An 11772-nucleotide genomic window follows, 5' to 3' on the forward strand; every position below is an offset into this window, starting at 1 on the left:
GACGTCTGTGCAGCTTTCTCAGCGGATTGGGCACCACATCGGATGTTCTGTGGAGCAAAGAACAGAGATCATTTGCAGTCAGTGGGAAAAAATGGGAGCCGCATCCTCCTGTGTCCAAGGCCCCGGCCTGAGCTCCTGGGCAGCCAGGCTGGTACCAGGCAGTCCCTGGGATGGGAGGGCACTATGCAGCGGTGGTGTGGGTGCGCCGTGGAGCGGTGGTGTGGGTGCGCCGTGGAGCGGTGGTGTGGGTGCGCCGTGGAGTGGAGAGCACCCGCTGGCCCAGGACTGCGTGTGCAGCACAAGGGGAGTCCCCTCACATGAAGGACAAAGCAGCCTGTACAAAAGCAGAATGGAATGTGCAGGAAGACTTAAAGGATTAGGTCAAACAGTGAGCAGTGTAGGGTTTGAATGTACAGTATGTTATCATTGAAAAACACTTCCATACTCACCTCTGTGCGTGAGACCTATATGAGATAAGGAATATTCTATTAAATATACATATGAAATGGGAAACCTGTTTTCAACTCATCAAAACATCTGTAGAGCGCTTCAGTAGCAAAGGTGACAAGGAATAAGGTGCAGGGAGAAACAGGGTCACCTCGCAGGGAAGAGGCGTGATGGAGCACAGTTAGGGGGAGGGGCAGGGCTGCAAAACCAAGGAGAACTGGCTGGATGAGAAAGGGCAGGCCAGGACCTTGGGTCTCATGGACGCGCCTCTGTGTGGTCTGGGACTGGTACTCTGTCGTGTGTGAGCAGACACTGGCGGAGTCTGGAGGAACGGGGTTCCTAGCGCCCACAGTCAGCTTTTATAGCAGCGTATGCTTTTTACAGAGTCTGCCTGGTTGTGTACAGATCCTAATTGGAATAACAGGATCTGAAAGTTTATAAAAACAAGTACTGTTCATTTCACTCATGGTGGCCCATCAGATTCACAAATACCCAAGTCTTCCCATGAGTCTTTCCAAACCATCTCTAGCCTTCTCATCTCCAATCTCTGAATTATTTTGTATCTGGAGTCTTTATATCACATTTTTCATCCTTATGTCATCTAACATTCTTACAACTATTCTAGTTACTTGGAAAAAGGGGACTTAGACTTTTTAGCTTATGAGTTTGTAATGATAATGCTGGTAGAAGCCAGGGGCTTGGGCAAAGGACCTGAATAGACACTTCTCCAAAGAGGACACACAGAAGGCCAAGGGACATATGAAAACATGCTCAGTCACTAATCATCAGAGATGCAAATCAAAACAACGAGGTACCACTTCACACCTGACAGAATGGCTAACATCAACAAATCAATAAACGCCAGGTGCGGGCAAGGATGTGGAGAAAAAGGAACCCTCGTGCACTGCTGGTGGGAATGCAGACTGGTGCAGTCATTATGGAAGACAATATGGAGTCTCCTCAAAAAATTAAGTATGGAACTTCCATTTGACCCCGTGATCCCACTTCTAGGAATATATCTGAAGAAACTCAAACACCAACCATAAAGAATGTATGCACCTCTATGTTCATAGCAGCACAATTTACCATCGCTAAGATCTAGAAACAGCCCAAGTGCCCACTAGTAGATGAGTGGGTAAAAAAGCTGTGGTACATCTACACCATGGAATACTATGCAGCAGTAAAAGAGAAGGGTCTCTTGCCCTTTGCAACCGCATGGAGGGACCTGGAGAGTATCTTGTTAAGTGAAATAAGTCAGTCGGAGAAAGACAAGTGTCACATGATCTCACTCATATGCGGTGGTGGGTGAGGAGAGATGAACTGAGGAACGTATATGCATATATGCATAACTCATGGACACAGACAATATTGTGGGGAAGGCCTGGGAGGGGCAGGTATGGGTGGATGGGGGTCAATAGGAAAAAAAAAGGACATCTGTAATACTCTCAACAATAAAGTTAAAGTTTTTAAAAATATAATGTAAGAGTGGAAACAAAGAAATAAACCAGAGACCCACTGGCTTCTATTTCATTAGGAATCCACGAAGAAGGAAAAAAGCAAGCAAGCAAGCAGGGGCTTGATAAGAACATCTTGGTTGACTCTTATGGGTCATCACCAAAGTAAAAGGCATATATAGACCTGTTTTACTGTTTCTGTCTGACATCATATGTACCTATTTTCATAGTTTAAACATGGCGTTGGGGTACAGAGCGGGCCTCTCAGCAGCCCAGGAGCCAATGGGATGCTCTCTGAAAACGAAGAGATCTGAGCGAAGATTCAGAAAAAACGCATCAGCTCCTGAACACAGAAGTGACACTATCGGCTTCATTCTCCACTGGAGCCCATTTGAATCACCTCCGTGGGCCGTTTGTTTGAAAGGAGATCTGAACATTTTATGAGAATAAAACCAAGGCCATTCAGAGCAGGAAGGAACAATATTAAAAAAATAAACATAGCGTGGCTCAGTGGTTGAAATTCGACCTAGTAACCAGGAGGTCAGCCTTTGATCCCCAGTCAGGGCACAGGCCCAGGTTGCAGGCTAGATCCCCAGTGTGGGCATGCAGGAGGCAGTGATCCATGATTCTCTCATCATTGATGCTTCTCTCTCCCTCTCCCTTCCTCTCTGATCAATAAAAATAAAGAGAAGAAATTCCTCATCTTAGCCAGCAGGGGAGGTGTGGGCTTCTGGCCCACTTCCCTGCTCCTGATGGCGCAATCCAGCCTTTGGGCAGTCCCAGGGTATGAACTTGGTACAGACCCCCCCACCCCCACCCCCGAGATGCCGGGAGCCAGGGGTCCCTGCCCTCCAAGGCCGCCAGGGGCTGGGTCAGACGCAGGTTAGAAGGTCCTGGAGGAGAGTCCGTTCCTTGTCGCAGGTGATGGCGGGCCCTCCCACAGCTGGTGGGAGCCTGCACTGGGTCCTGGAGGCAGGATGGGCGGGCGCCCCAGCCTTCCCTTGGGAGTCCTGGCAGATGGCCTTGGAGGACTTCGTTCTGAGAAGAATGAGCGTCTCAGAGAAAGAATCCTGGTCCTGGGTCCGGGTTCCTAAGAAAGCGCTCAGCTGCCCCCTTCCCCGCATGGAGCCCGCATGGAGCCCGCAAGCCCGTTCCACCCACCTCCACCTCAGGTCAGGGAAGAGCCCCCGAGGCGGAAACAGGCGCGGCCCCAACAAGGAAAGGAAACGCAGGAATCTGGGAAATAAACTACAGAGGGAGAGTTCAAACAATGGTATTTTCAAGACAATAAGAGAAGGTCATGCATTTCTAACGTAAGAATGAGAATTCATATAAAAAGGAAGGGGAGTCAAGAACCAAAATGTGTCCTTGAACAATAACATCTGACAGAATGTTATGAAAAGTCCTGCAGGAGGGCCCGGCCCATAGCTCAGCTCATGTGTCCCATCCTGAGGCAGGGCACCTCCACGAACCAGCCCGTGATGCATAAATAAGTAGAACAACAAATCAATCAATCTCTCCAAAAATATCAACCAATAAAAAATACTTTTAAGGTCCTATAGAAGCATTGTAAGAAAGTCTTGTGAAATTTCCTATAAAGTAAAACAAAAAGATGGAAAATGGGAGAAAGGGGATAAAACAATGAGAAGATCCTGCAAGAAGTGATCCGGGAACAGAGACAGAGAAAGGAGAGCCAGGGAAAGACCAAAGAGCTGATTTAAAATGCCGCACCTCTGAGGGCACAGAGACCAAAGCCGTCCAGAGGCCACAGCCAGGCGGGATCCAGAGTTGAAAGCAGTTGCAAGTGGGGTGGGGGGAGTCACAGAGAAAGCCTGAGGCACCCACCAGAGGCCCACAAGCTTCAGGTGCAGGATTCTGAGGAAGGGGGTTCCCAGCCTGCACGCCTGTTCAGGTCGCCGTTCGATTCCTGGTCGGGCACACATCTGGTTTCGGTTCAGTCCCCAGGTCTGCCAGGCAGCAGCAGGGCACTGTTTCTCTCTCGCATCGCTGTGTTGTTTCTCTCCCTCCCTCCCTTCCTCTCTCTCGCAAATCAGTTTCTAAAAATGAAAAAATATATATATCAAAGGAATATATTTTGGAGGTGCTGTGGTTAGGTTTATTTTAATGCCTTCACTTTGCCCCCTAAAATATGACTCTGGCATAATATTTCTAGCCTAGTGATAAATAATAAAAATGAAATAAGCCCTGGCCGGTTTGGCCAGCCTGAACGGTCCCAGGTTCGATTCTGGTCAAGGACATATGCCTGGTTTGCAGGCTTGATCCCCAGTAGGAGGTGTGCAGAAGGGAGCCAATCAGTGATTCTCATCACTGATGTTTCTCTCTCCCTCTCCCTTCCTCTCTTAAATCAATAAAAATGTATTTTTAGAAAATGAAATAAAAGAACATAAAAGATATCCTATATAATAAAAGCCTAATATGCTAAGTGTCTGACTGTTCAACCATTTGACCAGTCGCTATGATGCGCACTGACCACCAGGGGGCAGACACTGAGACGGGTAGATTAGCTTGCTGCTGGGGTCTGGCTGATCGGAACTGGGCAAGAGGGGCCGGACATGCCCTGGAACCCTCCCACGGCCCCTCCCCAGCCCTGATCGTGCACCAGTGGGGTCCCTCAGCCTGGCCTGCGCCCTCTCGCACGCAATCCAAGACCCTTCAGTCTGCATGTTGGAGAGCCGGTTTCGGCCCAAAGGGACCCCAGGTGCTGGGCCTCTAGTCAGATATAAAAGTGCAATTCTCTGTGCTAAGATGGCTACAACTTTCGAAGCATAATAAACATGCACAATTAAAACCTTTATTTTACAAGTGACCCCAGGATACTTTGCCCTTTTGTAAAACATAATCTCGCTGAGATGCACGCCAACAACAAAATTCACAAGCATTGTCCCTAATACAAAATACTGCAAAAGGGCCTCCATGCCCCCAAATGTCTGCATTTTGAGCACGTTGCATTAATTTTGTCTCACGAGAAGGGAATCAGGATGTGTCAGGGCTTTGTTGGTTTCTGGAGGCTCCCCCCAGCTCTGGGCTGACCCTGCTGCCTTGTCTCCCCGAGGCTGAGCACCCTGTGTCCTCACTGATGGTCCACGGGTCCGTCTGCTCCTTGAAGCCACCAACACTTCCCATGTTGCCCTCCTCACGCTGCACGTGGCTTTGCTCTCGCTGACACAGTCATCTGTGTGGCTGACATTATTCGAGTCATTTTGTGTGTCTCTCTCTTTTATTAAATACTGGATGTTACCTAAATATCCGGAAGTTAGACATGCACATGAGATGAGTCCACTATATAGATAAAAACAGTTTAGAAAAATCAGACTCTTTTAGAACTGTTTATAGGTCATCCTTGAAACAAGGTGATACTAAATACCCTTTCTACTTCCTCATTATTGGACATTCTAGTCGCAAATAATTACACAAATGAAAGGAAGTCCTGCAACACACTCAGACCGGTCTGAGGATACCTGTTACTTACAGCACCGTCGCTAAGCCTCCCAGCCCAATGCCCTCTCCTACACAGGGCGCTTGCGTCCCTTTTGTTGTCTGGAGTCGCTGCCATTGCAGATCGCGACGTGCCCCACAGTCTCAGTGAACCCTGGCGCTGAGCTGAGCAGCAGCGAGGACTCTGCAGATGGCGAGCCGCTGGCACGTGAAAGACAAATGGAAATGAGCCCTGAAACTGACGGAAATCAAGCATTCACCTGGGCTATGTCAGCCCTCCCCTTCCTCGCGGGGTGACTGAGCCGCAGGAAGCAGCGGGATGGATGCCGGATGGAGCCCGGCCTGGGGACGGGGTGGGTTCAGAATGAAGCTGTGCCCTGGGGAAGGGCTCATGTCCAATCCACGCTCACCACTCACTCAGGCTCCTGTGAGAACTCCACTGAAGCAAAGCTAAACAGACACCGTACACGCGGGTATGCTTCCAAAGGCACGGAGAGGAGAACGGACAGGAGGAGGAAGGCGAGTTCCTGTCCAGAGCACGGAGCAGCTGTCCAGGAGGCGGAGGGTGAGACCTGCTGGGGCAGCTCGGGGTCACCTGACTCCAGTTACTCCCGTGCGACCCTCAGGCTGGTGCCGCCATTGCGGACTCACTCCTCGGGGCCTTCATTTTTAAATCTCCAAGAGCCACCTTTCATCCCATAAATGTCCCTGGACGGAGTCTCACTCTGAGGCAGGGGTGGGGAACCTTTCCTGCCAAAGGCCATTAAGGTGTTTATGACATCCTCCGCAGGCCATACAAAATCACAGCTTAATAATTGGCCCACTCAATTGGGTCAGGCATTTAATTAACTCACCCTAATGCCTTGGCAGCCAGAACGGATGATTTTGCCAGCCTTACATGGCCCACCGGCTGGACGTACCCCACCCCTGCTTTAAGGTAACGTCATTATATAAGACAAACCTCAGCCTAGCCAGTGTGGCTCAGTGGTTGAGCATCAGCCTATGAAGTCACGGTTTGATTCCCGGTCAGGGCACAGGCCCAGGTTGTGGGCTTGATCCGCAATAGGGATTGTGCAGGAGGCAGCCAATCAGTGATTCTCATCATTAATGTTTCTGTCTCTCCCTCTCCCTTCCTCTGTGAAATCAATAAAAAATATATATTTTTTAAAAAAGACAACCCTTAGGAGGAATCAGCCGCCAGCTAAGACATGTTAGGAGGCTCCGGAAGCAGGTGGGGCTGTGGGGTTTGCTGAGCGGCACTTCGGGGCGGGGGAATCCCAGGAAACACTTGCCTTCCTCGTCTCACACAGGCCTGGCCCACAGCGGGGTCAGGCACCTGCCATGCGGGGAACTTCGTTTTCCTCTTTCTTTCCCGCGCTGACCACACAGCTGCTCCTGGGGAGGCCTCGCCCGGACTCTGGGGAATGCAGGTGGCTTTGGGGCCGGCGTTGTTTCATGTGAAAGGAGGTGAGGTTGTCAGCTAACGGGGAAATCCCAGGTCTTGGGAATGGTGTGCGTTATTGAGTAAATACCTCATTATTTTAGAATTTCTAAATTCCTCAAATTACTTAACCCTTTCTGAAAAGGTAAAGAAGGAACGTTGGCATTTTGTTGTTGTTGTTAATCTTCACCCAAGGATATTTTTTCCATTGATTCTCAGAGAGAGTGGAAGGGAGAGGGAGAGACAGTGAGAAACATCGATGTGAGAGAGACACATCGGCCAGTTGCCGCCTGCACACACCCCGGCCAGGGCCAGGGAACCTGCAACTGAGGTACATGCCCTTGACCAGAATCGAATTTGGGACCCTGAAAATTTCAGTCCGACGCTCTATCCACTGAATCATACCAGCCAGAGCAGAAAGTCAGCATTGTATCAGCTCCAGAAAAGATTCTGATCTTGATTAAATTCCTGCAATTGATCATTTATGCTGAAAGCAGTGAATCCTGCACTAGCACATGGAGAAAAGCCCAGATTTAATCTCACTTCCAAACACCGGCCTTCAAAGCCTGACTTTAGACCTTTGAGTCCAGTGTGTCAGATTCAGAATTCTTTTCAGGGAGCGTGTGCTGTGTGTGTCACGTAACAGAGGGTCAGGGACCCAGGCAATCAGAACTACCCACTAGGAGCGGGTGGCCGCCGCACGGGGGTTGGGGTGGGGGGTGCACAGAAGCGGAGATTTTCCGTCTGCCCGGGCGGGCGTGGCTGACTATTGGGGCGCGGGCAGGTTGGCCTCCGGCGAGTCGGCTTCCGAATCGCAGGTGACAGAGTGCAGACCCTGTTGGGATGGCTGCCACCTACATAGAAAACACTGACGGGAAGAGAAAACGACGCCAATAGGTGAAGGTGTCACCTTCCTCCCGCACGTGGAGAGGAGGCGCGAGGCAGGCGGCGGATCAGCAGTGACTCTCCCAGGTGGTCCGACCCGGACTGTGCTTGGGAAGACAGGAGTGCGGGCAGTCCCGAGAGCGGCAAGTGAGTCCATCGGCTTTAGAGACAGGAAAGTGAAGTCAACTACAAAAATCCCACTGTGGCTGAACTGCCTTATACAACGGGGAAACCTAGGAACCGTCTGACCACCTCAGAAGAATGAAGTACATTCAGGAACGTGCCTGGTTGTCCACCCCGGTCCCCGCATCTAGAACAAACGAAAACACCGGGACGGTCAGTGTTCGGTGGGCGTTCCCGAGGAGCGTAACTGCCGTTGCGTCCGAGTTACCTTGGCGTGTTCTCGAACCTGTTGCTCTGAGATCAAATCAGTAAAGACAAACAAAGAGACAAAACTAGGTTTTGGGCCAGATCGTCTTGTGGGTTTTTTGTTTCAAATGTAGTTTAATTCTTGGGGAGGAAGGGATAGGGGAGGGCTCAAAACCAACTTGGTGTGAATGAAATTGGAATTCTCTCCGTTAAAATGTCTGTTAAGTATCACCTAATTGGATGATAACACCAGACCAATGTCCATAGGAGAGAAGAAAACATCTATAATAATAAAAGCATAATATGCTAATTAGACCAGATGTCCTTCTGGATGACCTTCCGGACGAAGCCAGGGCTGTGAGGGAAGCCCGGGTCCCAGGTGCCAGAGGGAAGCTGGTGCTGGCAGCTGGGAGAAGGAAGGCCTACTCTTGCACAAATTTCATGCAACGGCCCTCTAGTGTTTCAATAATTGAGGACAGTGAGCTGTGGGCAGGCAACCTGGCTGGGACGACTCTCAGGCCCTGGGCGCAGCGTGGACGGCACGGGACTCTGCACCAGGATGTCCCTGTGCTCCTGACGGGAGAGCTCAGTGCAGGACCCGTCACCTCCCAGCGGGGAGTCCTGTCCACACACAGATCCAGAACATAGAGCAACCCTGAGCCCCGCTGAGGTCAGAGGCTGGGCTCAAACGTGGTCTCAGCCCGGCACCGTGACTTCCTCAGCTTTTCAACAACTTTTAACTCTGTTATAAACTACGGTGCGCGGAGAAGCAATGTGGCAGGCGAGGGTCCGCTCAAAACACGGAGAGGCGCGCGAGACGGGCCATCTGGAAACCAAAGGGCACCCGGGAGGGAAGAGCCACAGAGAACGCAGTGTGTGCACCGGCCGGTGGGCCCTGGAGAGCAGGTGGCCGGGGAAGGTGGTACCATAAACATCGCAGACGATTGCATTTCTCATGAGAACGACACCGTGCTCACCACACAGGCAAAGGGAAGTCAGACTACAGAACGCCCATGCACACATGCACACACGAGTGTGCACACACACACACCACACATATGCACACAATGCGCACATGCACACACAGGAGACGGGGATGTGCCTTCACTTTACAGACACAGTCTCATTCTGGCCAGAACGGATTTCTGTCTCTCCAAAAGGTACGTGATCCAGATTGGCTTGCACATTATTTAAATATTTTTCCTGCAATGGCAAGATGCTGTCACTCAGATAAAGAAAAAGCCAACTGCGTTGTTGGATGCACTTTGCTGCCCAGGCTCCCGTGGGGTGTGTGCCATCATCCTGCACGCAGGGTGGACGGTCCCCAGGACCCTGCTGGCCCTGGCGCTGCCTCCCCTGGCGACACCACCCAGCGCTCTGGCTCCTGGGTGAGCAGCCCCACAGCTCCCTGAACTGCAAAACCTGGTGGGAACAGGGGTGGCACCGGCCCTTCGAGCCTCTCTGACCTTTGTGTGACCTTAACTGGACTCCACTGGTCAGTGGAGAAACAGCAGGTTTAGAAATCAACACAACTCAGTAGAAATAGGCCAGTATTGTAATCAGTATTTTACATGCACCAGAGACCAGACCAGAACACCAGATTTAAAAGGTAAAAACCAGTGCTAACAAGGCTAGCAAAGCCTAAGTGATACAAACACATCCACGTGAGTAGATGAGAGCATAAGCATGAAGGCAAAATGTCAGCTCTTGGCAGAACTCAGAGTTCGATGTCAGGCCATTGCAGATGCGGCTTCCCCACAGGAGTGCGGCTCTTCCCACAGGGAGAACTGGATGGAGGGAGAACGTTTTCTTCTTTCAGCTCCTCATCCTCCATCTCCCTGCTGTCCCCTGGCGGAAGTTTTCTCCGGGACTCGGCCTCCCACCGAGGTCTCCCACCTCCTCAAAGCACCTGGACACAGGAGACGGGAGGGATGTTTCACACCAACAAGAGGCCCGGCCCTGAGGCCCTCACTGGCGACCCTGGCCCGGTGGCTCAGTCGGTAGGAGCACCCTCCCCCACACCAAAAGGTGGCAGGTTCCATTCCCTACTGGGCACATACCTAGATTCCAGGTCCAATCCCTGGTCGGGGTGCCTACGGGCGGCAACAATGGATATTTCTCTCTCCTTCTCCCTTCCTCTCTCTCTGAAAAATCAGTAAAACATACCCCCGGGTGAGGAGTTTTTTAAAAAGCCTTTACTGGCTCCTCATTGCTGGTGATAAAGATCAAATCGAAGTGGAGGTCTGCCGGGCACTGGAAGCCTGGCTGCTCTCCAGGACCAGGCCCTTTCCCAGAGCCGCTGCTCGCGGTCCCAGTGGACAGGCCGATGCTGTAGCCAGAGAGCCCATCAAAGCATGAACTTAAGAGACAGACGGGAAGCCCGCTGCCCTGACCGCAGACAAATAGGGACTGCGAGGGAGCCCTGATGGGAACCGCCTCCGGGGACGCTGCAGGAAGGGAACGGGACTGGGGTCTGTGAGCACGTTTCTGCCACAGCAGCTGCCTGATCTCAGGCCGTCATTTCCTGTCCCCAAGCCTCGCTGCTCTTGTTTACCAAGTACCAGTAATATTTATTCTTTTTTTTAAATACTGGAGGCCCGGTGCATGAAATTCGTGCACTGGAGGCGGGGAGGTCTCTCAGCCGGTCTGTGCCCTCTCGCAGTCTGGGAGCCCTCAGGGATGTCCGCCTGATGGCCTAGGCGTGCTCCATGTCTCCACCACCATGAGCCCAGCTTCCAGCTGAGTGGTGCTCCCTCTGTGGGGGCTCACTGACCACCAGGGGGCAGCTCCTGCATTGAGCATCTGCCCCCTGATGGTCAGTGCATGTCATAGCGACTGATTGCTCTGCTGTCAGCCGTAACCGACTCTCTAACATCCCCTAAGGGGTCCCAGATTGTGAGGGGGCGCAGGCCAGGCCGAGGGACCCCACTGGTGCACAATCGAGGCCGGGGAGGGACGTAGGAGGTTGGCCGGCTAGGGAGGGACTGCAGGAGGGCTCCAGGGCGTGTCCAGCCCGTCTTGCTCAGTCCCAATCGACCAGACCTCAGCAGCAAGCTAACCTACCAGTTGGAGTGTCTGCCCCCTGCTGGTCAGTGCACGTCATAGTGACAGGTTGACCAGTCCACTGTCTGCCCCCTGGTGGTCAGTGCACATCGTAGTGAGCAGTTGAGCAGCCTTAGCATATCATTAGCGTATTACACTTTGGTTGAATGGACAACTGGACACTTAGCATATTAGGCTTTTATTATATAGGATATATTTGTGCATTTCAGAGAGGACGGGAGAGGAAAAGAGAGAGAGAAAAACATCAATGATGAAAGAGTTATAGATCAGCTGCCTCTTGTGCACCCCCCACTGGGATCCAGCCTGCATCCCAGGCTTGTGCCCTTGACCTGAATCAAACCCGGGACCCTACAGTCCGCAGGCTGATGCTCTACCCACTGAGCCACAGCCAGTAGGGCTGTAATATATATTCTTAATTGCCACCGAGTTGTCATAAAGACAAAGAAAGGCTAGAGAAAGCACATTACATACTGGAACCGGTTTCATAACCTCTGAGCTGCCCTGTAAACAGCAAAGCACATCTCCCTTTTGTTGTGAAAAGCAGCTGTGAGGTCGGCACACACCTCCTGGGCCCACAGGCTGGGCCCTGGGTGACTCACTGAGGGTATTGTTTCACTGTTGCTCTGTGATGCAATGTAGCCCCGCCCCCCCCCCCCC

The sequence above is a fragment of the Myotis davidii genome, unplaced genomic scaffold (assembly GCF_000327345.1).
Source record: "Myotis davidii unplaced genomic scaffold, ASM32734v1 scaffold1395, whole genome shotgun sequence".
NCBI lineage: Eukaryota > Metazoa > Chordata > Mammalia > Chiroptera > Vespertilionidae > Myotis > Myotis davidii.